This window comes from Chiloscyllium punctatum, chromosome 41, assembly GCF_047496795.1.
Source record: "Chiloscyllium punctatum isolate Juve2018m chromosome 41, sChiPun1.3, whole genome shotgun sequence".
NCBI classification, from domain to species: domain Eukaryota; kingdom Metazoa; phylum Chordata; class Chondrichthyes; order Orectolobiformes; family Hemiscylliidae; genus Chiloscyllium; species Chiloscyllium punctatum.
In genome coordinates, this window is record NC_092779.1 from 66,498,028 (window position 1) to 66,525,096 (window position 27,069).

The following is a 27,069-nucleotide window of genomic DNA, read 5'->3' on the forward strand; positions in this document are numbered from 1 at the left end:
GCAGCGATTCACAATGCTACCGTTCCCGTGAGCAGTCGAACAGGCTATATGATTGTGCCGCAGACTGCGACGGCAAGCTCCGCTAAAGAGTGATCCTTTAATGCCGGTGTAAGCAACACAACGTTATTAGGGCACACCGCGTGGAAACAGATACTTCGGTGTATCTCGTCCATGCTCAGCACATAGCCAAAATTAAACAAGTCCCATTAAACAACGAGCGATTGGAAACAGAAAGGTGAAAAGTAGAATGGCTTCAACTTTCAGTGCTTGAACAAATCTGCTCTCGTAGTGAAATGTAATGCAACTCCATTTAATTACTGTGCAAAGCATTGTCAAGTTTTTCTCCAACCTGGTTCTGATCATATGCCATTCTGTTTGAGAGTGTAGTTCCCGCCTTCTGATCCTTCCATGAAAAGCAGCACCGCATTTGCATTCCTTGCGCAGGTTTGCCCGGTTCAAAGACAGGGAAGAAGCTGATGCTCTGGTATCACAGCGCACCACGGATTCCTGAACTAGTCTGTCTGTCAAATGTACCCCCAAAGTCGTCTCTGAAAGACCTCATTTGGAAGCTGTCTGTCGTTATTCAACGTACGAGAGTTGGCACCAGAGGTCCTGAATCATGTTTTGGAGCAGTTCGCACGGAAGTGGCTCATTCAATCAGCAACAGCAATGAAAGAAATTACACTCTCAGAGGAACCTCTGGACCTATGCTTTCACAGCGTCGCTAGTATTAAGGTGCGCCCCGAGATCTAAGCCACGTTGGAAGTGAGACGGAGGAATCGACAGAGAGGCTACAGAATGACATCGCATCCATTTGGATTTCTTTAAATCACTGACGAGCAGGAAAATGTAAACGGGGAGGGCGAGTGGGGAAGTGAGGCAGTAGCAGCTCTGGTGAAATTCCTTCTTTGTGATTCGCTCAGCAACCAGAGACGTGAAGGTGACTCAGGCGTGAGAGCTCTTCACATCGAGAACAAAAAGCACTCAAGGGCAGTTAGCACCTCTTCCGGAGAGTGGGGTGGGGTGAGGTAATTCCCTTTTGACTTCTCTGACTATGTTCAGAAACTGCCTTTTAGATTGAGGTGAACAGAGACTGCATTTCTTAAAAGCACCATGGAATTTATCAAACTTTATTGTGTCGCTTCCTTTCGATTCCCACACAGGTTTCCAACTCAGTTGGTATCCATGTGGCTCATATCCAGGTGTGAACATCTCTGCAGCGAATTGCACGGTTAAGGCAAAAAGGCAAGGAAAGTGGCATCTCGAATTGGCTCCGAGGTCAGAGCATCCTCGCAATGTGATCTGTCGTTCTCGGATTGTAATGCTACCTCCGGTTTTAGGGTGGAGAACATTCTTTGGGACTCTTATTCTGCAAGACAGACACAGTGACTGAAACTATGCTGCACGTTATGATTTGGAACACGGGCTGCTCTGCTTTGTGCATTTTCCCTGTAGTCCGGTGTGTTTCATGTTCCGTGTAAACGTGAAAGTTGTCCTGTTTCGAGCAATGGGTGAAATCATTTATCAATGCAAGAATCGAAATTGCAGTCATGTCAAGCAGCTCATGGTAATTTGACCAAATCATAACCGATCGTGTGTTCTCACGCACTCACAGATGCATTTGGAGCTGAAAAGAGTCTGAGAAGATCGACTCAGCTTACCATTGATTTTTGTCTGGATTGATGGGTATCATTATCTGCTGCGAAATTGTCATTGTATCCGGGCACATCCCAGCAGCTGTGCGAGTCGGAGAGGGATCATGGAACCCTTTTAACGTGACTTTGCATCTGTTGTTTTGCAGGAGCACAATTGGAAGTGCAAGAAAATGGGCAGTGCTAGTGGCTGGCTGGTAGTGTGGCCGAGCGGTCTAAGGCGCTGGATTTAAGCTCCAGTCTCTGACAGAGGCGTGGGTTCGAATCCCACCGCTGCCATTTCTGCTGACCTTCTCCAATCGCGCAGCTGGTTGAAATGCTGTTTCGACCCCTGCTGCGTTTCTGTTTAAAACAGAAGCGAAATGGGTTTGCTTCCCGGGCAATTAATTGTGGTGTGTGAAAGTGCCGAATTTGGCGAAGCGTCTGTGCTGTCATGATCGTGTTCGCCTCCCGCAGCTCTTCTGTTGCTTTACGTTCCAGGCGAGTTGAATTTTAATGGAATCGAATGGAGACTGTTATTTCATCGCTGTTGTGAAACAAAGTACTACGGTGACTCGACTCGTCGTTATTTGGTTTTCTGGCCAATGAAAAAATCGTTCCAATGAATTTCGATGTCATATGTTATTGAATTTCTCCCATTTCCTTCATCTCCGTCCTGGAGACATCGGAAGGGAAAGGTAATCTAGCCGAGACTGTGATTGGTGAAATTCACTTTTTATGGCCCATTCTTATTATGTTCTTTCTTTCTCTCTTTTCAGCATTGTCCGGGAAGTGGTGGTGCACTCAGGCTCCTGTATGTTTGAAAGAGTAGTTTGGAATTGCCCTGTTGTTAGTTGTGAGATTACTTTATGGCTCATGCCCCGGACTGTCTCACATTTAGCATTCATGCTCGCTGTGTCTGGAAATACATTTGGTTTGCCAGTTTTGTTTGTGTTCCGTGTTAAATGCTTTCCGTTTTGCGATTCTCTCAATAAATTACGAGTTAACAGGGTTTCTGAGGTAACTTCCAGCTGCAAAAATCCTGAACTGAGAATCTGGGAAAATTTCCCAGAGTATGGTCAGTCGGAGCAAAAGTAAGGAAGTCGTTCGTTTCTGCAGCGATTCACAATGCTACCGTTCCCGTGAGCAGTCGAACAGGCTATATGATTGTGCCGCAGACTGCGACGGCAAGCTCCGCTAAAGAGTGATCCTTTAATGCCGGTGTAAGCAACACAACGTTATTAGGGCACACCGCGTGGAAACAGATACTTCGGTGTATCTCGTCCATGCTCAGCACATAGCCAAAATTAAACAAGTCCCATTAAACAACGAGCGATTGGAAACAGAAAGGTGAAAAGTAGAATGGCTTCAACTTTCAGTGCTTGAACAAATCTGCTCTCGTAGTGAAATGTAATGCAACTCCATTTAATTACTGTGCAAAGCATTGTCAAGTTTTTCTCCAACCTGGTTCTGATCATATGCCATTCTGTTTGAGAGTGTAGTTCCCGCCTTCTGATCCTTCCATGAAAAGCAGCACCGCATTTGCATTCCTTGCGCAGGTTTGCCCGGTTCAAAGACAGGGAAGAAGCTGATGCTCTGGTATCACAGCGCACCACGGATTCCTGAACTAGTCTGTCTGTCAAATGTACCCCCAAAGTCGTCTCTGAAAGACCTCATTTGGAAGCTGTCTGTCGTTATTCAACGTACGAGAGTTGGCACCAGAGGTCCTGAATCATGTTTTGGAGCAGTTCGCACGGAAGTGGCTCATTCAATCAGCAACAGCAATGAAAGAAATTACACTCTCAGAGGAACCTCTGGACCTATGCTTTCACAGCGTCGCTAGTATTAAGGTGCGCCCCGAGATCTAAGCCACGTTGGAAGTGAGACGGAGGAATCGACAGAGAGGCTACAGAATGACATCGCATCCATTTGGATTTCTTTAAATCACTGACGAGCAGGAAAATGTAAACGGGGAGGGCGAGTGGGGAAGTGAGGCAGTAGCAGCTCTGGTGAAATTCCTTCTTTGTGATTGGCTCAGCAACCAGAGACGTGAAGGTGACTGAGGCGTGAGAGCTCTTCACATCGAGAACAAAAAGCACTCAAGGGCAGTTAGCACCTCTTCCGGAGAGTGGGGTGGGGTGAGGTAATTCCCTTTTGACTTCTCTGACTATGTTCAGAAACTGCCTTTTAGATTGAGGTGAACAGAGACTGCATTTCTTAAAAGCACCATGGAATTTATCAAACTTTATTGTGTCGCTTCCTTTCGATTCCCACACAGGTTTCCAACTCAGTTGGTATCCATGTGGCTCATATCCAGGTGTGAACATCTCTGCAGCGAATTGCACGGTTAAGGCAAAAAGGCAAGGAAAGTGGCATCTCGAATTGGCTCCGAGGTCAGAGCATCCTCGCAATGTGATCTGTCGTTCTCGGATTGTAATGCTACCTCCGGTTTTAGGGTGGAGAACATTCTTTGGGACTCTTATTCTGCAAGACAGACACAGTGACTGAAACTATGCTGCACGTTATGATTTGGAACACGGGCTGCTCAGCTTTGTGCATTTTCCCTGTAGTCCGGTGTGTTTCATGTTCCGTGTAAACGTGAAAGTTGTCCTGTTTCGAGCAATGGGTGAAATCATTTATCAATGCAAGAATCGAAATTGCAGTCATGTCAAGCAGCTCATGGTAATTTGACCAAATCATAACCGATCGTGTGTTCTCACGCACTCACAGATGCATTTGGAGCTGAAAAGAGTCTGAGAAGATCGACTCAGCTTACCATTGATTTTTGTCTGGATTGATGGGTATCATTATCTGCTGCGAAATTGTCATTGTATCCGGGCACATCCCAGCAGCTGTGCGAGTCGGAGAGGGATCATGGAACCCTTTTAACGTGACTTTGCATCTGTTGTTTTGCAGGAGCACAATTGGAAGTGCAAGAAAATGGGCAGTGCTAGTGGCTGGCTGGTAGTGTGGCCGAGCGGTCTAAGGCGCTGGATTTAAGCTCCAGTCTCTGACAGAGGCGTGGGTTCGAATCCCACCGCTGCCATTTCTGCTGACCTTCTCCAATCGCGCAGCTGGTTGAAATGCTGTTTCGACCCCTGCTGCGTTTCTGTTTAAAACAGAAGCGAAATGGGTTTGCTTCCCGGGCAATTAATTGTGGTGTGTGAAAGTGCCGAATTTGGCGAAGCGTCTGTGCTGTCATGATCGTGTTCGCCTCCCGCAGCTCTTCTGTTGCTTTACGTTCCAGGCGAGTTGAATTTTAATGGAATCGAATGGAGACTGTTATTTCATCGCTGTTGTGAAACAAAGTACTACGGTGACTCGACTCGTCGTTATTTGGTTTTCTGGCCAATGAAAAAATCGTTCCAATGAATTTCGATGTCATATGTTATTGAATTTCTCCCATTTCCTTCATCTCCGTCCTGGAGACATCGGAAGGGAAAGGTAATCTAGCCGAGACTGTGATTGGTGAAATTCACTTTTTATGGCCCATTCTTATTATGTTCTTTCTTTCTCTCTTTTCAGCATTGTCCGGGAAGTGGTGGTGCACTCAGGCTCCTGTATGTTTGAAAGAGTAGTTTGGAATTGCCCTGTTGTTAGTTGTGAGATTACTTTATGGCTCATGCCCCGGACTGTCTCACATTTAGCATTCATGCTCGCTGTGTCTGGAAATACATTTGGTTTGCCAGTTTTGTTTGTGTTCCGTGTTAAATGCTTTCCGTTTTGCGATTCTCTCAATAAATTACGAGTTAACAGGGTTTCTGAGGTAACTTCCAGCTGCAAAAATCCTGAACTGAGAATCTGGGAAAATTTCCCAGAGTATGGTCAGTCGGAGCAAAAGTAAGGAAGTCGTTCGTTTCTGCAGCGATTCACAATGCTACCGTTCCCGTGAGCAGTCGAACAGGCTATATGATTGTGCCGCAGACTGCGACGGCAAGCTCCGCTAAAGAGTGATCCTTTAATGCCGGTGTAAGCAACACAACGTTATTAGGGCACACCGCGTGGAAACAGATACTTCGGTGTATCTCGTCCATGCTCAGCACATAGCCAAAATTAAACAAGTCCCATTAAACAACGAGCGATTGGAAACAGAAAGGTGAAAAGTAGAATGGCTTCAACTTTCAGTGCTTGAACAAATCTGCTCTCGTAGTGAAATGTAATGCAACTCCATTTAATTACTGTGCAATGCATTGTCAAGTTTTTCTCCAACCTGGTTCTGATCATATGCCATTCTGTTTGAGAGTGTAGTTCCCGCCTTCTGATCCTTCCATGAAAAGCAGCACCGCATTTGCATTCCTTGCGCAGGTTTGCCCGGTTCAAAGACAGGGAAGAAGCTGATGCTCTGGTATCACAGCGCACCACGGATTCCTGAACTAGTCTGTCTGTCAAATGTACCCCCAAAGTCGTCTCTGAAAGACCTCATTTGGAAGCTGTCTGTCGTTATTCAACGTACGAGAGTTGGCACCAGAGGTCCTGAATCATGTTTTGGAGCAGTTCGCACGGAAGTGGCTCATTCAATCAGCAACAGCAATGAAAGAAATTACACTCTCAGAGGAACCTCTGGACCTATGCTTTCACAGCGTCGCTAGTATTAAGGTGCGCCCCGAGATCTAAGCCACGTTGGAAGTGAGACGGAGGAATCGACAGAGAGGCTACAGAATGACATCGCATCCATTTGGATTTCTTTAAATCACTGACGAGCAGGAAAATGTAAACGGGGAGGGCGAGTGGGGAAGTGAGGCAGTAGCAGCTCTGGTGAAATTCCTTCTTTGTGATTCGCTCAGCAACCAGAGACGTGAAGGTGACTCAGGCGTGAGAGCTCTTCACATCGAGAACAAAAAGCACTCACGGGCAGTTAGCACCTCTTCCGGAGAGTGGGGTGGGGTGAGGTAATTCCCTTTTGACTTCTCTGACTATGTTCAGAAACTGCCTTTTAGATTGAGGTGAACAGAGACTGCATTTCTTAAAAGCACCATGGAATTTATCAAACTTTATTGTGTCGCTTCCTTTCGATTCCCACACAGGTTTCCAACTCAGTTGGTATCCATGTGGCTCATATCCAGGTGTGAACATCTCTGCAGCGAATTGCACGGTTAAGGCAAAAAGGCAAGGAAAGTGGCATCTCGAATTGGCTCCGAGGTCAGAGCATCCTCGCAATGTGATCTGTCGTTCTCGGATTGTAATGCTACCTCCGGTTTTAGGGTGGAGAACATTCTTTGGGACTCTTATTCTGCAAGACAGACACAGTGACTGAAACTATGCTGCACGTTATGATTTGGAACACGGGCTGCTCAGCTTTGTGCATTTTCCCTGTAGTCCGGTGTGTTTCATGTTCCGTGTAAACGTGAAAGTTGTCCTGTTTCGAGCAATGGGTGAAATCATTTATCAATGCAAGAATCGAAATTGCAGTCATGTCAAGTAGCTCATGGTAATTTGACCAAATCATAACCGATCGTGTGTTCTCACGCACTCACAGATGCATTTGGAGCTGAAAAGAGTCTGAGAAGATCGACTCAGCTTACCATTGATTTTTGTCTGGATTGATGGGTATCATTATCTGCTGCGAAATTGTCATTGTAGCCGGGCACATCCCAGCAGCTGTGCGAGTCGGAGAGGGATCATGGAACCCTTTTAACGTGACTTTGCATCTGTTGTTTTGCAGGAGCACAATTGGAAGTGCAAGAAAATGGGCAGCGCTAGTGGCTGGCTGGTAGTGTGGCCGAGCGGTCTAAGGCGCTGGATTTAAGCTCCAGTCTCTGACAGAGGCGTGGGTTCGAATCCCACCGCTGCCATTTCTGCTGACCTTCTCCAATCGCGCAGCTGGTTGAAATGCTGTTTCGACCCCTGCTGCGTTTCTGTTTAAAACAGAAGCGAAATGGGTTTGCTTCCCGGGCAATTAATTGTGGTGTGTGAAAGTGCCGAATTTGGCGAAGCGTCTGTGCTGTCATGATCGTGTTCGCCTCCCGCAGCTCTTCTGTTGCTTTACGTTCCAGGCGAGTTGAATTTTAATGGAATCGAATGGAGACTGTTATTTCATCGCTGTTGTGAAACAAAGTACTACGGTGACTCGACTCGTCGTTATTTGGTTTTCTGGCCAATGAAAAAATCGTTCCAATGAATTTCGATGTCATATGTTATTGAATTTCTCCCATTTCCTTCATCTCCGTCCTGGAGACATCGGAAGGGAAAGGTAATCTAGCCGAGACTGTGATTGGTGAAATTCACTTTTTATGGCCCATTCTTATTATGTTCTTTCTTTCTCTCTTTTCAGCATTGTCCGGGAAGTGGTGGTGCACTCAGGCTCCTGTATGTTTGAAAGAGTAGTTTGGAATTGCCCTGTTGTTAGTTGTGAGATTACTTTATGGCTCATGCCCCGGACTGTCTCACATTTAGCATTCATGCTCGCTGTGTCTGGAAATACATTTGGTTTGCCAGTTTTGTTTGTGTTCCGTGTTAAATGCTTTCCGTTTTGCGATTCTCTCAATAAATTACGAGTTAACAGGGTTTCTGAGGTAACTTCCAGCTGCAAAAATCCTCAACTGAGAATCTGGGAAAATTTCCCAGAGTATGGTCAGTCGGAGCAAAAGTAAGGAAGTCGTTCGTTTCTGCAGCGATTCACAATGCTACCGTTCCCGTGAGCAGTCGAACAGGCTATATGATTGTGCCGCAGACTGCGACGGCAAGCTCCGCTAAAGAGTGATCCTTTAATGCCGGTGTAAGCAACACAACGTTATTAGGGCACACCGCGTGGAAACAGATACTTCGGTGTATCTCGTCCATGCTCAGCACATAGCCAAAATTAAACAAGTCCCATTAAACAACGAGCGATTGGAAACAGAAAGGTGAAAAGTAGAATGGCTTCAACTTTCAGTGCTTGAACAAATCTGCTCTCGTAGTGAAATGTAATGCAACTCCATTTAATTACTGTGCAAAGCATTGTCAAGTTTTTCTCCAACCTGGTTCTGATCATATGCCATTCTGTTTGAGAGTGTAGTTCCCGCCTTCTGATCCTTCCATGAAAAGCAGCACCGCATTTGCATTCCTTGCGCAGGTTTGCCCGGTTCAAAGACAGGGAAGAAGCTGATGCTCTGGTATCACAGCGCACCACGGATTCCTGAACTAGTCTGTCTGTCAAATGTACCCCCAAAGTCGTCTCTGAAAGACCTCATTTGGAAGCTGTCTGTCGTTATTCAACGTACGAGAGTTGGCACCAGAGGTCCTGAATCATGTTTTGGAGCAGTTCGCACGGAAGTGGCTCATTCAATCAGCAACAGCAATGAAAGAAATTACACTCTCAGAGGAACCTCTGGACCTATGCTTTCACAGCGTCGCTAGTATTAAGGTGCGCCCCGAGATCTAAGCCACGTTGGAAGTGAGACGGAGGAATCGACAGAGAGGCTACAGAATGACATCGCATCCATTTGGATTTCTTTAAATCACTGACGAGCAGGAAAATGTAAACGGGGAGGGCGAGTGGGGAAGTGAGGCAGTAGCAGCTCTGGTGAAATTCCTTCTTTGTGATTCGCTCAGCAACCAGAGACGTGAAGGTGACTCAGGCGTGAGAGCTCTTCACATCGAGAACAAAAAGCACTCAAGGGCAGTTAGCACCTCTTCCGGAGAGTGGGGTGGGGTGAGGTAATTCCCTTTTGACTTCTCTGACTATGTTCAGAAACTGCCTTTTAGATTGAGGTGAACAGAGACTGCATTTCTTAAAAGCACCATGGAATTTATCAAACTTTATTGTGTCGCTTCCTTTCGATTCCCACACAGGTTTCCAACTCAGTTGGTATCCATGTGGCTCATATCCAGGTGTGAACATCTCTGCAGCGAATTGCACGGTTAAGGCAAAAAGGCAAGGAAAGTGGCATCTCGAATTGGCTCCGAGGTCAGAGCATCCTCGCAATGTGATCTGTCGTTCTCGGATTGTAATGCTACCTCCGGTTTTAGGGTGGAGAACATTCTTTGGGACTCTTATTCTGCAAGACAGACACAGTGACTGAAACTATGCTGCACGTTATGATTTGGAACACGGGCTGCTCAGCTTTGTGCATTTTCCCTGTAGTCCGGTGTGTTTCATGTTCCGTGTAAACGTGAAAGTTGTCCTGTTTCGAGCAATGGGTGAAATCATTTATCAATGCAAGAATCGAAATTGCAGTCATGTCAAGCAGCTCATGGTAATTTGACCAAATCATAACCGATCGTGTGTTCTCACGCACTCACAGATGCATTTGGAGCTGAAAAGAGTCTGAGAAGATCGACTCAGCTTACCATTGATTTTTGTCTGGATTGATGGGTATCATTATCTGCTGCGAAATTGTCATTGTATCCGGGCACATCCCAGCAGCTGTGCGAGTCGGAGAGGGATCATGGAACCCTTTTAACGTGACTTTGCATCTGTTGTTTTGCAGGAGCACAATTGGAAGTGCAAGAAAATGGGCAGTGCTAGTGGCTGGCTGGTAGTGTGGCCGAGCGGTCTAAGGCGCTGGATTTAAGCTCCAGTCTCTGACAGAGGCGTGGGTTCGAATCCCACCGCTGCCATTTCTGCTGACCTTCTCCAATCGCGCAGCTGGTTGAAATGCTGTTTCGACCCCTGCTGCGTTTCTGTTTAAAACAGAAGCGAAATGGGTTTGCTTCCCGGGCAATTAATTGTGGTGTGTGAAAGTGCCGAATTTGGCGAAGCGTCTGTGCTGTCATGATCGTGTTCGCCTCCCGCAGCTCTTCTGTTGCTTTACGTTCCAGGCGAGTTGAATTTTAATGGAATCGAATGGAGACTGTTATTTCATCGCTGTTGTGAAACAAAGTACTACGGTGACTCGACTCGTCGTTATTTGGTTTTCTGGCCAATGAAAAAATCGTTCCAATGAATTTCGATGTCATATGTTATTGAATTTCTCCCATTTCCTTCATCTCCGTCCTGGAGACATCGGAAGGGAAAGGTAATCTAGCCGAGACTGTGATTGGTGAAATTCACTTTTTATGGCCCATTCTTATTATGTTCTTTCTTTCTCTCTTTTCAGCATTGTCCGGGAAGTGGTGGTGCACTCAGGCTCCTGTATGTTTGAAAGAGTAGTTTGGAATTGCCCTGTTGTTAGTTGTGAGATTACTTTATGGCTCATGCCCCGGACTGTCTCACATTTAGCATTCATGCTCGCTGTGTCTGGAAATACATTTGGTTTGCCAGTTTTGTTTGTGTTCCGTGTTAAATGCTTTCCGTTTTGCGATTCTCTCAATAAATTACGAGTTAACAGGGTTTCTGAGGTAACTTCCAGCTGCAAAAATCCTGAACTGAGAATCTGGGAAAATTTCCCAGAGTATGGTCAGTCGGAGCAAAAGTAAGGAAGTCGTTCGTTTCTGCAGCGATTCACAATGCTACCGTTCCCGTGAGCAGTCGAACAGGCTATATGATTGTGCCGCAGACTGCGACGGCAAGCTCCGCTAAAGAGTGATCCTTTAATGCCGGTGTAAGCAACACAACGTTATTAGGGCACACCGCGTGGAAACAGATACTTCGGTGTATCTCGTCCATGCTCAGCACATAGCCAAAATTAAACAAGTCCCATTAAACAACGAGCGATTGGAAACAGAAAGGTGAAAAGTAGAATGGCTTCAACTTTCAGTGCTTGAACAAATCTGCTCTCGTAGTGAAATGTAATGCAACTCCATTTAATTACTGTGCAATGCATTGTCAAGTTTTTCTCCAACCTGGTTCTGATCATATGCCATTCTGTTTGAGAGTGTAGTTCCCGCCTTCTGATCCTTCCATGAAAAGCAGCACCGCATTTGCATTCCTTGCGCAGGTTTGCCCGGTTCAAAGACAGGGAAGAAGCTGATGCTCTGGTATCACAGCGCACCACGGATTCCTGAACTAGTCTGTCTGTCAAATGTACCCCCAAAGTCGTCTCTGAAAGACCTCATTTGGAAGCTGTCTGTCGTTATTCAACGTACGAGAGTTGGCACCAGAGGTCCTGAATCATGTTTTGGAGCAGTTCGCACGGAAGTGGCTCATTCAATCAGCAACAGCAATGAAAGAAATTACACTCTCAGAGGAACCTCTGGACCTATGCTTTCACAGCGTCGCTAGTATTAAGGTGCGCCCCGAGATCTAAGCCACGTTGGAAGTGAGACGGAGGAATCGACAGAGAGGCTACAGAATGACATCGCATCCATTTGGATTTCTTTAAATCACTGACGAGCAGGAAAATGTAAACGGGGAGGGCGAGTGGGGAAGTGAGGCAGTAGCAGCTCTGGTGAAATTCCTTCTTTGTGATTCGCTCAGCAACCAGAGACGTGAAGGTGACTCAGGCGTGAGAGCTCTTCACATCGAGAACAAAAAGCACTCACGGGCAGTTAGCACCTCTTCCGGAGAGTGGGGTGGGGTGAGGTAATTCCCTTTTGACTTCTCTGACTATGTTCAGAAACTGCCTTTTAGATTGAGGTGAACAGAGACTGCATTTCTTAAAAGCACCATGGAATTTATCAAACTTTATTGTGTCGCTTCCTTTCGATTCCCACACAGGTTTCCAACTCAGTTGGTATCCATGTGGCTCATATCCAGGTGTGAACATCTCTGCAGCGAATTGCACGGTTAAGGCAAAAAGGCAAGGAAAGTGGCATCTCGAATTGGCTCCGAGGTCAGAGCATCCTCGCAATGTGATCTGTCGTTCTCGGATTGTAATGCTACCTCCGGTTTTAGGGTGGAGAACATTCTTTGGGACTCTTATTCTGCAAGACAGACACAGTGACTGAAACTATGCTGCACGTTATGATTTGGAACACGGGCTGCTCAGCTTTGTGCATTTTCCCTGTAGTCCGGTGTGTTTCATGTTCCGTGTAAACGTGAAAGTTGTCCTGTTTCGAGCAATGGGTGAAATCATTTATCAATGCAAGAATCGAAATTGCAGTCATGTCAAGTAGCTCATGGTAATTTGACCAAATCATAACCGATCGTGTGTTCTCACGCACTCACAGATGCATTTGGAGCTGAAAAGAGTCTGAGAAGATCGACTCAGCTTACCATTGATTTTTGTCTGGATTGATGGGTATCATTATCTGCTGCGAAATTGTCATTGTAGCCGGGCACATCCCAGCAGCTGTGCGAGTCGGAGAGGGATCATGGAACCCTTTTAACGTGACTTTGCATCTGTTGTTTTGCAGGAGCACAATTGGAAGTGCAAGAAAATGGGCAGCGCTAGTGGCTGGCTGGTAGTGTGGCCGAGCGGTCTAAGGCGCTGGATTTAAGCTCCAGTCTCTGACAGAGGCGTGGGTTCGAATCCCACCGCTGCCATTTCTGCTGACCTTCTCCAATCGCGCAGCTGGTTGAAATGCTGTTTCGACCCCTGCTGCGTTTCTGTTTAAAACAGAAGCGAAATGGGTTTGCTTCCCGGGCAATTAATTGTGGTGTGTGAAAGTGCCGAATTTGGCGAAGCGTCTGTGCTGTCATGATCGTGTTCGCCTCCCGCAGCTCTTCTGTTGCTTTACGTTCCAGGCGAGTTGAATTTTAATGGAATCGAATGGAGACTGTTATTTCATCGCTGTTGTGAAACAAAGTACTACGGTGACTCGACTCGTCGTTATTTGGTTTTCTGGCCAATGAAAAAATCGTTCCAATGAATTTCGATGTCATATGTTATTGAATTTCTCCCATTTCCTTCATCTCCGTCCTGGAGACATCGGAAGGGAAAGGTAATCTAGCCGAGACTGTGATTGGTGAAATTCACTTTTTATGGCCCATTCTTATTATGTTCTTTCTTTCTCTCTTTTCAGCATTGTCCGGGAAGTGGTGGTGCACTCAGGCTCCTGTATGTTTGAAAGAGTAGTTTGGAATTGCCCTGTTGTTAGTTGTGAGATTACTTTATGGCTCATGCCCCGGACTGTCTCACATTTAGCATTCATGCTCGCTGTGTCTGGAAATACATTTGGTTTGCCAGTTTTGTTTGTGTTCCGTGTTAAATGCTTTCCGTTTTGCGATTCTCTCAATAAATTACGAGTTAACAGGGTTTCTGAGGTAACTTCCAGCTGCAAAAATCCTGAACTGAGAATCTGGGAAAATTTCCCAGAGTATGGTCAGTCGGAGCAAAAGTAAGGAAGTCGTTCGTTTCTGCAGCGATTCACAATGCTACCGTTCCCGTGAGCAGTCGAACAGGCTATATGATTGTGCCGCAGACTGCGACGGCAAGCTCCGCTAAAGAGTGATCCTTTAATGCCGGTGTAAGCAACACAACGTTATTAGGGCACACCGCGTGGAAACAGATACTTCGGTGTATCTCGTCCATGCTCAGCACATAGCCAAAATTAAACAAGTCCCATTAAACAACGAGCGATTGGAAACAGAAAGGTGAAAAGTAGAATGGCTTCAACTTTCAGTGCTTGAACAAATCTGCTCTCGTAGTGAAATGTAATGCAACTCCATTTAATTACTGTGCAAAGCATTGTCAAGTTTTTCACCAACCTGGTTCTGATCATATGCCATTCTGTTTGAGAGTGTAGTTCCCGCCTTCTGATCCTTCCATGAAAAGCAGCACCGCATTTGCATTCCTTGCGCAGGTTTGCCCGGTTCAAAGACAGGGAAGAAGCTGATGCTCTGGTATCACAGCGCACCACGGATTCCTGAACTAGTCTGTCTGTCAAATGTACCCCCAAAGTCGTCTCTGAAAGACCTCATTTGGAAGCTGTCTGTCGTTATTCAACGTACGAGAGTTGGCACCAGAGGTCCTGAATCATGTTTTGGAGCAGTTCGCACGGAAGTGGCTCATTCAATCAGCAACAGCAATGAAAGAAATTACACTCTCAGAGGAACCTCTGGACCTATGCTTTCACAGCGTCGCTAGTATTAAGGTGCGCCCCGAGATCTAAGCCACGTTGGAAGTGAGACAGAGGAATCGACAGAGAGGCTACAGAATGACATCGCATCCATTTGGATTTCTTTAAATCACTGACGAGCAGGAAAATGTAAACGGGGAGGGCGAGTGGGGAAGTGAGGCAATAGCAGCTCTGGTGAAATTCCTTCTTTGTGATTCGCTCAGCAACCAGAGACGTGAAGGTGACTCAGGCGTGAGAGCTCTTCACATCGAGAACAAAAAGCACTCAAGGGCAGTTAGCACCTCTTCCGGAGAGTGGGGTGGGGTGAGGTAATTCCCTTTTGACTTCTCTGACTATGTTCAGAAACTGCCTTTTAGATTGAGGTGAACAGAGACTGCATTTCTTAAAAGCACCATGGAATTTATCAAACTTTATTGTGTCGCTTCCTTTCGATTCCCACACAGGTTTCCAACTCAGTTGGTATCCATGTGGCTCATATCCAGGTGTGAACATCTCTGCAGCGAATTGCACGGTTAAGGCAAAAAGGCAAGGAAAGTGGCATCTCGAATTGGCTCCGAGGTCAGAGCATCCTCGCAATGTGATCTGTCGTTCTCGGATTGTAATGCTACCTCCGGTTTTAGGGTGGAGAACATTCTTTGGGACTCTTATTCTGCAAGACAGACACAGTGACTGAAACTATGCTGCACGTTATGATTTGGAACACGGGCTGCTCAGCTTTGTGCATTTTCCCTGTAGTCCGGTGTGTTTCATGTTCCGTGTAAACGTGAAAGTTGTCCTGTTTCGAGCAATGGGTGAAATCATTTATCAATGCAAGAATCGAAATTGCAGTCATGTCAAGTAGCTCATGGTAATTTGACCAAATCATAACCGATCGTGTGTTCTCACGCACTCACAGATGCATTTGGAGCTGAAAAGAGTCTGAGAAGATCGACTCAGCTTACCATTGATTTTTGTCTGGATTGATGGGTATCATTATCTGCTGCGAAATTGTCATTGTAGCCGGGCACATCCCAGCAGCTGTGCGAGTCGGAGAGGGATCATGGAACCCTTTTAACGTGACTTTGCATCTGTTGTTTTGCAGGAGCACAATTGGAAGTGCAAGAAAATGGGCAGCGCTAGTGGCTGGCTGGTAGTGTGGCCGAGCGGTCTAAGGCGCTGGATTTAAGCTCCAGTCTCTGACAGAGGCGTGGGTTCGAATCCCACCGCTGCCATTTCTGCTGACCTTCTCCAATCGCGCAGCTGGTTGAAATGCTGTTTCGACCCCTGCTGCGTTTCTGTTTAAAACAGAAGCGAAATGGGTTTGCTTCCCGGGCAATTAATTGTGGTGTGTGAAAGTGCCGAATTTGGCGAAGCGTCTGTGCTGTCATGATCGTGTTCGCCTCCCGCAGCTCTTCTGTTGCTTTACGTTCCAGGCGAGTTGAATTTTAATGGAATCGAATGGAGACTGTTATTTCATCGCTGTTGTGAAACAAAGTACTACGGTGACTCGACTCGTCGTTATTTGGTTTTCTGGCCAATGAAAAAATCGTTCCAATGAATTTCGATGTCATATGTTATTGAATTTCTCCCATTTCCTTCATCTCCGTCCTGGAGACATCGGAAGGGAAAGGTAATCTAGCCGAGACTGTGATTGGTGAAATTCACTTTTTATGGCCCATTCTTATTATGTTCTTTCTTTCTCTCTTTTCAGCATTGTCCGGGAAGTGGTGGTGCACTCAGGCTCCTGTATGTTTGAAAGAGTAGTTTGGAATTGCCCTGTTGTTAGTTGTGAGATTACTTTATGGCTCATGCCCCGGACTGTCTCACATTTAGCATTCATGCTCGCTGTGTCTGGAAATACATTTGGTTTGCCAGTTTTGTTTGTGTTCCGTGTTAAATGCTTTCCGTTTTGCGATTCTCTCAATAAATTACGAGTTAACAGGGTTTCTGAGGTAACTTCCAGCTGCAAAAATCCTCAACTGAGAATCTGGGAAAATTTCCCAGAGTATGGTCAGTCGGAGCAAAAGTAAGGAAGTCGTTCGTTTCTGCAGCGATTCACAATGCTACCGTTCCCGTGAGCAGTCGAACAGGCTATATGATTGTGCCGCAGACTGCGACGGCAAGCTCCGCTAAAGAGTGATCCTTTAATGCCGGTGTAAGCAACACAACGTTATTAGGGCACACCGCGTGGAAACAGATACTTCGGTGTATCTCGTCCATGCTCAGAACATAGCCAAAATTAAACAAGTCCCATTAAACAACGAGCGATTGGAAACAGAAAGGTGAAAAGTAGAATGGCTTCAACTTTCAGTGCTTGAACAAATCTGCTCTCGTAGTGAAATGTAATGCAACTCCATTTAATTACTGTGCAAAGCATTGTCAAGTTTTTCTCCAACCTGGTTCTGATCATATGCCATTCTGTTTGAGAGTGTAGTTCCCGCCTTCTGATCCTTCCATGAAAAGCAGCACCGCATTTGCATTCCTTGCGCAGGTTTGCCCGGTTCAAAGACAGGGAAGAAGCTGATGCTCTGGTATCACAGCGCACCACGGATTCCTGAACTAGTCTGTCTGTCAAATGTACCCCCAAAGTCGTCTCTGAAAGACCTCATTTGGAAGCTGTCTGTCGTTATTCAACGTACGAGAGTTGGCACCAGAGGTCCTGAATCATGTTTTGGAGCAGTTCGCACGGAAGTGGCTCATTCAATCAGCAACAGCAATGAAAGAAATTACACTCTCAGAGGAACCTCTGGACCTATGCTTTCACAGCGTCGCTAGTATTAAGGTGCGCCCCGAGATCTAAGCCACGTTGGAAGTGAGACAGAGGAATCGACAGAGAGGCTACAGAATGACATCGCATCCATTTGGATTTCTTTAAATCACTGACGAGCAGGAAAATGTAAACGGGGAGGGCGAGTGGGGAAGTGAGGCAATAGCAGCTCTGGTGAAATTCCTTCTTTGTGATTCGCTCAGCAACCAGAGACGTGAAGGTGACTCAGGCGTGAGAGCTCTTCACATCGAGAACAAAAAGCACTCAAGGGCAGTTAGCACCTCTTCCGGAGAGTGGGGTGGGGTGAGGTAATTCCCTTTTGACTTCTCTGACTATGTTCAGAAACTGCCTTTTAGATTGAGGTGAACAGAGACTGCATTTCTTAAAAGCACCATGGAATTTATCAAACTTTATTGTGTCGCTTCCTTTCGATTCCCACACAGGTTTCCAACTCAGTTGGTATCCATGTGGCTCATATCCAGGTGTGAACATCTCTGCAGCGAATTGCACGGTTAAGGCAAAAAGGCAAGGAAAGTGGCATCTCGAATTGGCTCCGAGGTCAGAGCATCCTCGCAATGTGATCTGTCGTTCTCGGATTGTAATGCTACCTCCGGTTTTAGGGTGGAGAACATTCTTTGGGACTCTTATTCTGCAAGACAGACACAGTGACTGAAACTATGCTGCACGTTATGATTTGGAACACGGGCTGCTCAGCTTTGTGCATTTTCCCTGTAGTCCGGTGTGTTTCATGTTCCGTGTAAACGTGAAAGTTGTCCTGTTTCGAGCAATGGGTGAAATCATTTATCAATGCAAGAATCGAAATTGCAGTCATGTCAAGTAGCTCATGGTAATTTGACCAAATCATAACCGATCGTGTGTTCTCACGCACTCACAGATGCATTTGGAGCTGAAAAGAGTCTGAGAAGATCGACTCAGCTTACCATTGATTTTTGTCTGGATTGATGGGTATCATTATCTGCTGCGAAATTGTCATTGTAGCCGGGCACATCCCAGCAGCTGTGCGAGTCGGAGAGGGATCATGGAACCCTTTTAACGTGACTTTGCATCTGTTGTTTTGCAGGAGCACAATTGGAAGTGCAAGAAAATGGGCAGCGCTAGTGGCTGGCTGGTAGTGTGGCCGAGCGGTCTAAGGCGCTGGATTTAAGCTCCAGTCTCGGACAGAGGCGTGGGTTCGAATCCCACCGCTGCCATTTCTGCTGACCTTCTCCAATCGCGCAGCTGGTTGAAATGCTGTTTCGACCCCTGCTGCGTTTCTGTTTAAAACAGAAGTGAAATGGGTTTGCTTCCCGGGCAATTAATTGTGGTGTGTGAAAGTGCCGAATTTGGCGAAGCGTCTGTGCTGTCATGATCGTGTTCGCCTCCCGCAGCTCTTCTGTTGCTTTACGTTCCAGGCGAGTTGAATTTTAATGGAATCGAATGGAGACTGTTATTTCATCGCTGTTGTGAAACAAAGTACTACGGTGACTCGACTCGTCGTTATTTGGTTTTCTGGCCAATGAAAAAATCGTTCCAATGAATTTCGATGTCATATGTTATTGAATTTCTCCCATTTCCTTCATCTCCGTCCTGGAGACATCGGAAGGGAAAGGTAATCTAGCCGAGACTGTGATTGGTGAAATTCACTTTTTATGGCCCATTCTTATTATGTTCTTTCTTTCTCTCTTTTCAGCATTGTCCGGGAAGTGGTGGTGCACTCAGGCTCCTGTATGTTTGAAAGAGTAGTTTGGAATTGCCCTGTTGTTAGTTGTGAGATTACTTTATGGCTCATGCCCCGGACTGTCTCACATTTAGCATTCATGCTCGCTGTGTCTGGAAATACATTTGGTTTGCCAGTTTTGTTTGTGTTCCGTGTTAAATGCTTTCCGTTTTGCGATTCTCTCAATAAATTACGAGTTAACAGGGTTTCTGAGGTAACTTCCAGCTGCAAAAATCCTGAACTGAGAATCTGGGAAAATTTCCCAGAGTATGGTCAGTCGGAGCAAAAGTAAGGAAGTCGTTCGTTTCTGCAGCGATTCACAATGCTACCGTTCCCGTGAGCAGTCGAACAGGCTATATGATTGTGCCGCAGACTGCGACGGCAAGCTCCGCTAAAGAGTGATCCTTTAATGCCGGTGTAAGCAACACAACGTTATTAGGGCACACCGCGTGGTAACAGATACTTCGGTGTATCTCGTCCATGCTCAGCACATAGCCAAAATTAAACAAGTCCCATTAAACAACGAGCGATTGGAAACAGAAAGGTGAAAAGTAGAATGGCTTCAACTTTCAGTGCTTGAACAAATCTGCTCTCGTAGTGAAATGTAATGCAACTCCATTTAATTACTGTGCAAAGCATTGTCAAGTTTTTCTCCAACCTGGTTCTGATCATATGCCATTCTGTTTGAGAGTGTAGTTCCCGCCTTCTGATCCTTCCATGAAAAGCAGCACCGCATTTGCATTCCTTGCGCAGGTTTGCCCGGTTCAAAGACAGGGAAGAAGCTGATGCTCTGGTATCACAGCGCACCACGGATTCCTGAACTAGTCTGTCTGTCAAATGTACCCCCAAAGTCGTCTCTGAAAGACCTCATTTGGAAGCTGTCTGTCGTTATTCAACGTACGAGAGTTGGCACCAGAGGTCCTGAATCATGTTTTGGAGCAGTTCGCACGGAAGTGGCTCATTCAATCAGCAACAGCAATGAAAGAAATTACACTCTCAGAGGAACCTCTGGACCTATGCTTTCACAGCGTCGCTAGTATTAAGGTGCGCCCCGAGATCTAAGCCACGTTGGAAGTGAGACGGAGGAATCGACAGAGAGGCTACAGAATGACATCGCATCCATTTGGATTTCTTTAAATCACTGACGAGCAGGAAAATGTAAACGGGGAGGGCGAGTGGGGAAGTGAGGCAGTAGCAGCTCTGGTGAAATTCCTTCTTTGTGATTCGCTCAGCAACCAGAGACGTGAAGGTGACTCAGGCGTGAGAGCTCTTCACATCGAGAACAAAAAGCACTCACGGGCAGTTAGCACCTTTGACTTCTCTGACTATATTCAGAAACTGCCTTTTAGATTGAGGTGAACAGAGACTGCATTTCTTAAAAGCACCATGGAATTTATCAAACTTTATTGTGTCGCTTCCTTTCGATTCCCACACAGGTTTCCAACTCAGTTGGTATCCATGTGGCTCATATCCAGGTGTGAACATCTCTGCAGCGAATTGCACGGTTAAGGCAAAAAGGCAAGGAAAGTGGCATCTCGAATTGGCTCCGAGGTCAGAGCATCCTCGCAATGTGATCTGTCGTTCTCGGATTGTAATGCTACCTCCGGTTTTAGGGTGGAGAACATTCTTTGGGACTCTTATTCTGCAAGACAGACACAGTGACTGAAACTATGCTGCACGTTATGATTTGGAACACGGGCTGCTCAGCTTTGTGCATTTTCCCTGTAGTCCGGTGTGTTTCATGTTCCGTGTAAACGTGAAAGTTGTCCTGTTTCGAGCAATGGGTGAAATCATTTATCAATGCAAGAATCGAAATTGCAGTCATGTCAAGTAGCTCATGGTAATTTGACCAAATCATAACCGATCGTGTGTTCTCACGCACTCACAGATGCATTTGGAGCTGAAAAGAGTCTGAGAAGATCGACTCAGCTTTCCATTGATTTTTGTCTGGATTGATGGGTATCATTATCTGCTGCGAAATTGTCATTGTAGCCGGGCACATCCCAGCAGCTGTGCGAGTCGGAGAGGGATCATGGAACCCTTTTAACGTGACTTTGCATCTGTTGTTTTGCAGGAGCACAATTGGAAGTGCAAGAAAATTGGCAGCGCTAGTGGCTGGCTGGTAGTGTGGCCGAGCGGTCTAAGGCGCGGGATTTAAGCTCCAGTCTCTGACAGAGGCGTGGGTTCGAATCCCACCGCTGCCATTTCTGCTGACCTTCTCCAATCGCGCAGCTGGTTGAAATGCTGTTTCGCCCCCTGCTGCGTTTCTGTTTAAAACAGAAGCGAAATGGGTTTGCTTCCCGGGCAATTAATTGTGGTGTGTGAAAGTGCCGAATTTAGCGAAGCGTCTGTGCTGTCATGATCGTGTTCGCCTCCCGCAGCTCTTCTGTTGCTTTACGTTCCAGGCGAGTTGAATTTTAATGGAATCGAATGGAGACTGTTATTTCATCGCTGTTGTGAAACAAAGTACTACGGTGACTCGACTCGTCGTTATTTGGTTTTCTGGCCAATGAAAAAATCGTTCCAATGAATTTCGATGTCATATGTTATTGAATTTCTCCCATTTCCTTCATCTCCGTCCTGGAGACATCGGAAGGGAAAGGTAATCTAGCCGAGACTGTGATTGGTGAAATTCACTTTTTATGGCCCATTCTTATTATGTTCTTTCTTTCTCTCTTTTCAGCATTGTCCGGGAAGTGGTGGTGCACTCAGGCTCCTGTATGTTTGAAAGAGTAGTTTGGAATTGCCCTGTTGTTAGTTGTGAGATTACTTTATGGCTCATGCCCCGGACTGTCTCACATTTAGCATTCATGCTCGCTGTGTCTGGAAATACATTTGGTTTGCCAGTTTTGTTTGTGTTCCGTGTTAAATGCTTTCCGTTTTGCGATTCTCTCAATAAATTACGAGTTAACAGGGTTTCTGAGGTAACTTCCAGCTGCAAAAATCCTGAACTGAGAATCTGGGAAAATTTCCCAGAGTATGGTCAGTCGGAGCAAAAGTAAGGAAGTCGTTCGTTTCTGCAGCGATTCACAATGCTACCGTTCCCGTGAGCAGTCGAACAGGCTATATGATTGTGCCGCAGACTGCGACGGCAAGCTCCGCTAAAGAGTGATCCTTTAATGCCGGTGTAAGCAACACAACGTTATTAGGGCACACCGCGTGGAAACAGATACTTCGGTGTATCTCGTCCATGCTCAGCACATAGCCAAAATTAAACAAGTCCCATTAAACAACGAGCGATTGGAAACAGAAAGGTGAAAAGTAGAATGGCTTCAACTTTCAGTGCTTGAACAAATCTGCTCTCGTAGTGAAATGTAATGCAACTCCATTTAATTACTGTGCAAAGCATTGTCAAGTTTTTCTCCAACCTGGTTCTGATCATATGCCATTCTGTTTGAGAGTGTAGTTCCCGCCTTCTGATCCTTCCATGAAAAGCAGCACCGCATTTGCATTCCTTGCGCAGGTTTGCCCGGTTCAAAGACAGGGAAGAAGCTGATGCTCTGGTATCACAGCGCACCACGGATTCCTGAACTAGTCTGTCTGTCAAATGTACCCCCAAAGTCGTCTCTGAAAGACCTCATTTGGAAGCTGTCTGTCGTTATTCAACGTACGAGAGTTGGCACCAGAGGTCCTGAATCATGTTTTGGAGCAGTTCGCACGGAAGTGGCTCATTCAATCAGCAACAGCAATGAAAGAAATTACACTCTCAGAGGAACCTCTGGACCTATGCTTTCACAGCGTCGCTAGTATTAAGGTGCGCCCCGAGATCTAAGCCACGTTGGAAGTGAGACGGAGGAATCGACAGAGAGGCTACAGAATGACATCGCATCCATTTGGATTTCTTTAAATCACTGACGAGCAGGAAAATGTAAACGGGGAGGGCGAGTGGGGAAGTGAGGCAGTAGCAGCTCTGGTGAAATTCCTTCTTTGTGATTCGCTCAGCAACCAGAGACGTGAAGGTGACTCAGGCGTGAGAGCTCTTCACATCGAGAACAAAAAGCACTCACGGGCAGTTAGCACCTTTGACTTCTCTGACTATATTCAGAAACTGCCTTTTAGATTGAGGTGAACAGAGACTGCATTTCTTAAAAGCACCATGGAATTTATCAAACTTTATTGTGTCGCTTCCTTTCGATTCCCACACAGGTTTCCAACTCAGTTGGTATCCATGTGGCTCATATCCAGGTGTGAACATCTCTGCAGCGAATTGCACGGTTAAGGCAAAAAGGCAAGGAAAGTGGCATCTCGAATTGGCTCCGAGGTCAGAGCATCCTCGCAATGTGATCTGTCGTTCTCGGATTGTAATGCTACCTCCGGTTTTAGGGTGGAGAACATTCTTTGGGACTCTTATTCTGCAAGACAGACACAGTGACTGAAACTATGCTGCACGTTATGATTTGGAACACGGGCTGCTCAGCTTTGTGCATTTTCCCTGTAGTCCGGTGTGTTTCATGTTCCGTGTAAACGTGAAAGTTGTCCTGTTTCGAGCAATGGGTGAAATCATTTATCAATGCAAGAATCGAAATTGCAGTCATGTCAAGTAGCTCATGGTAATTTGACCAAATCATAACCGATCGTGTGTTCTCACGCACTCACAGATGCATTTGGAGCTGAAAAGAGTCTGAGAAGATCGACTCAGCTTTCCATTGATTTTTGTCTGGATTGATGGGTATCATTATCTGCTGCGAAATTGTCATTGTAGCCGGGCACATCCCAGCAGCTGTGCGAGTCGGAGAGGGATCATGGAACCCTTTTAACGTGACTTTGCATCTGTTGTTTTGCAGGAGCACAATTGGAAGTGCAAGAAAATTGGCAGCGCTAGTGGCTGGCTGGTAGTGTGGCCGAGCGGTCTAAGGCGCGGGATTTAAGCTCCAGTCTCTGACAGAGGCGTGGGTTCGAATCCCACCGCTGCCATTTCTGCTGACCTTCTCCAATCGCGCAGCTGGTTGAAATGCTGTTTCGCCCCCTGCTGCGTTTCTGTTTAAAACAGAAGCGAAATGGGTTTGCTTCCCGGGCAATTAATTGTGGTGTGTGAAAGTGCCGAATTTAGCGAAGCGTCTGTGCTGTCATGATCGTGTTCGCCTCCCGCAGCTCTTCTGTTGCTTTACGTTCCAGGCGAGTTGAATTTTAATGGAATCGAATGGAGACTGTTATTTCATCGCTGTTGTGAAACAAAGTACTACGGTGACTCGACTCGTCGTTATTTGGTTTTCTGGCCAATGAAAAAATCGTTCCAATGAATTTCGATGTCATATGTTATTGAATTTCTCCCATTTCCTTCATCTCCGTCCTGGAGACATCGGAAGGGAAAGGTAATCTAGCCGAGACTGTGATTGGTGAAATTCACTTTTTATGGCCCATTCTTATTATGTTCTTTCTTTCTCTCTTTTCAGCATTGTCCGGGAAGTGGTGGTGCACTCAGGCTCCTGTATGTTTGAAAGAGTAGTTTGGAATTGCCCTGTTGTTAGTTGTGAGATTACTTTATGGCTCATGCCCCGGACTGTCTCACATTTAGCATTCATGCTCGCTGTGTCTGGAAATACATTTGGTTTGCCAGTTTTGTTTGTGTTCCGTGTTAAATGCTTTCCGTTTTGCGATTCTCTCAATAAATTACGAGTTAACAGGGTTTCTGAGGTAACTTCCAGCTGCAAAAATCCTGAACTGAGAATCTGGGAAAATTTCCCAGAGTATGGTCAGTCGGAGCAAAAGTAAGGAAGTCGTTCGTTTCTGCAGCGATTCACAATGCTACCGTTCCCGTGAGCAGTCGAACAGGCTATATGATTGTGCCGCAGACTGCGACGGCAAGCTCCGCTAAAGAGTGATCCTTTAATGCCGGTGTAAGCAACACAACGTTATTAGGGCACACCGCGTGGAAACAGATACTTCGGTGTATCTCGTCCATGCTCAGCACATAGCCAAAATTAAACAAGTCCCATTAAACAACGAGCGATTGGAAACAGAAAGGTGAAAAGTAGAATGGCTTCAACTTTCAGTGCTTGAACAAATCTGCTCTCGTAGTGAAATGTAATGCAACTCCATTTAATTACTGTGCAAAGCATTGTCAAGTTTTTCTCCAACCTGGTTCTGATCATATGCCATTCTGTTTGAGAGTGTAGTTCCCGCCTTCTGATCCTTCCATGAAAAGCAGCACCGCATTTGCATTCCTTGCGCAGGTTTGCCCGGTTCAAAGACAGGGAAGAAGCTGATGCTCTGGTATCACAGCGCACCACGGATTCCTGAACTAGTCTGTCTGTCAAATGTACCCCCAAAGTCGTCTCTGAAAGACCTCATTTGGAAGCTGTCTGTCGTTATTCAACGTACGAGAGTTGGCACCAGAGGTCCTGAATCATGTTTTGGAGCAGTTCGCACGGAAGTGGCTCATTCAATCAGCAACAGCAATGAAAGAAATTACACTCTCAGAGGAACCTCTGGACCTATGCTTTCACAGCGTCGCTAGTATTAAGGTGCGCCCCGAGATCTAAGCCACGTTGGAAGTGAGACGGAGGAATCGACAGAGAGGCTACAGAATGACATCGCATCCATTTGGATTTCTTTAAATCACTGACGAGCAGGAAAATGTAAACGGGGAGGGCGAGTGGGGAAGTGAGGCAGTAGCAGCTCTGGTGAAATTCCTTCTTTGTGATTCGCTCAGCAACCAGAGACGTGAAGGTGACTCAGGCGTGAGAGCTCTTCACATCGAGAACAAAAAGCACTCACGGGCAGTTAGCACCTCTTCCGGAGAGTGGGGTGGGGTGAGGTAATTCCCTTTTGACTTCTCTGACTATATTCAGAAACTGCCTTTTAGATTGAGGTGAACAGAGACTGCATTTCTTAAAAGCACCATGGAATTTATCAAACTTTATTGTGTCGCTTCCTTTCGATTCCCACACAGGTTTCCAACTCAGTTGGTATCCATGTGGCTCATATCCAGGTGTGAACATCTCTGCAGCGAATTGCACGGTTAAGGCAAAAAGGCAAGGAAAGTGGCATCTCGAATTGGCTCCGAGGTCAGAGCATCCTCGCAATGTGATCTGTCGTTCTCGGATTGTAATGCTACCTCCGGTTTTAGGGTGGAGAACATTCTTTGGGACTCTTATTCTGCAAGACAGACACAGTGACTGAAACTATGCTGCACGTTATGATTTGGAACACGGGCTGCTCAGCTTTGTGCATTTTCCCTGTAGTCCGGTGTGTTTCATGTTCCGTGTAAACGTGAAAGTTGTCCTGTTTCGAGCAATGGGTGAAATCATTTATCAATGCAAGAATCGAAATTGCAGTCATGTCAAGTAGCTCATGGTAATTTGACCAAATCATAACCGATCGTGTGTTCTCACGCACTCACAGATGCATTTGGAGCTGAAAAGAGTCTGAGAAGATCGACTCAGCTTTCCATTGATTTTTGTCTGGATTGATGGGTATCATTATCTGCTGCGAAATTGTCATTGTAGCCGGGCACATCCCAGCAGCTGTGCGAGTCGGAGAGGGATCATGGAACCCTTTTAACGTGACTTTGCATCGGTTGTTTTGCAGGAGCACAATTGGAAGTGCAAGAAAATTGGCAGCGCTAGTGGCTGGCTGGTAGTGTGGCCGAGCGGTCTAAGGCGCGGGATTTAAGCTCCAGTCTCTGCCAGAGGCGTGGGTTCGAATCCCACCGCTGCCATTTCTGCTGACCTTCTCCAATCGCGCAGCTGGTTGAAATGCTGTTTCGCCCCCTGCTGCGTTTCTGTTTAAAACAGAAGCGAAATGGGTTTGCTTCCCGGGCAATTAATTGTGGTGTGTGAAAGTGCCGAATTTAGCGAAGCGTCTGTGCTGTCATGATCGTGTTCGCCTCCCGCAGCTCTTCTGTTGCTTTACGTTCCAGGCGAGTTGAATTTTAATGGAATCGAATGGAGACTGTTATTTCATCGCTGTTGTGAAACAAAGTACTACGGTGACTCGACTCGTCGTTATTTGGTTTTCTGGCCAATGAAAAAATCGTTCCAATGAATTTCGATGTCATATGTTATTGAATTTCTCCCATTTCCTTCATCTCCGTCCTGGAGACATCGGAAGGGAAAGGTAATCTAGCCGAGACTGTGATTGGTGAAATTCACTTTTTATGGCCCATTCTTATTATGTTCTTTCTTTCTCTCTTTTCAGCATTGTCCGGGAAGTGG

At 46.1% G+C, this 27,069-nt stretch overlaps 10 non-coding genes across 10 annotated transcripts; all 10 read left to right on the forward strand.

The window, feature by feature from the left end:
- The first annotated feature begins 1,848 nt into the window (after window positions 1-1,848).
- Window positions 1,849-1,931, forward strand: trnal-uaa (transfer RNA leucine (anticodon UAA)). Its single transcript has one exon. It is a non-coding gene; the product is annotated as a tRNA-Leu (tRNA).
- A 2,663-nt stretch (window positions 1,932-4,594) lies between these two features.
- Window positions 4,595-4,677, forward strand: trnal-uaa (transfer RNA leucine (anticodon UAA)). The gene has a single exon. It is a non-coding gene; the product is annotated as a tRNA-Leu (tRNA).
- A 2,663-nt stretch (window positions 4,678-7,340) lies between these two features.
- Window positions 7,341-7,423, forward strand: trnal-uaa (transfer RNA leucine (anticodon UAA)). The gene has a single exon. It is a non-coding gene; the product is annotated as a tRNA-Leu (tRNA).
- Window positions 7,424-10,086: 2,663 nt separating this feature from the next.
- Window positions 10,087-10,169, forward strand: trnal-uaa (transfer RNA leucine (anticodon UAA)). Its single transcript has one exon. It is a non-coding gene; the product is annotated as a tRNA-Leu (tRNA).
- A 2,663-nt stretch (window positions 10,170-12,832) lies between these two features.
- trnal-uaa (transfer RNA leucine (anticodon UAA)) lies at window positions 12,833-12,915 on the forward strand. The gene has a single exon. It is a non-coding gene; the product is annotated as a tRNA-Leu (tRNA).
- Window positions 12,916-15,578: 2,663 nt separating this feature from the next.
- On the forward strand, window positions 15,579-15,661 carry trnal-uaa (transfer RNA leucine (anticodon UAA)). The gene has a single exon. It is a non-coding gene; the product is annotated as a tRNA-Leu (tRNA).
- Window positions 15,662-18,324: 2,663 nt separating this feature from the next.
- Window positions 18,325-18,407, forward strand: trnal-uaa (transfer RNA leucine (anticodon UAA)). Its single transcript has one exon. It is a non-coding gene; the product is annotated as a tRNA-Leu (tRNA).
- A 2,627-nt stretch (window positions 18,408-21,034) lies between these two features.
- On the forward strand, window positions 21,035-21,117 carry trnal-uaa (transfer RNA leucine (anticodon UAA)). Its single transcript has one exon. It is a non-coding gene; the product is annotated as a tRNA-Leu (tRNA).
- Window positions 21,118-23,744: 2,627 nt separating this feature from the next.
- Window positions 23,745-23,827, forward strand: trnal-uaa (transfer RNA leucine (anticodon UAA)). The gene has a single exon. It is a non-coding gene; the product is annotated as a tRNA-Leu (tRNA).
- A 2,663-nt stretch (window positions 23,828-26,490) lies between these two features.
- trnal-uaa (transfer RNA leucine (anticodon UAA)) lies at window positions 26,491-26,573 on the forward strand. The gene has a single exon. It is a non-coding gene; the product is annotated as a tRNA-Leu (tRNA).
- The last annotated feature ends 496 nt before the right edge of the window (window positions 26,574-27,069 follow it).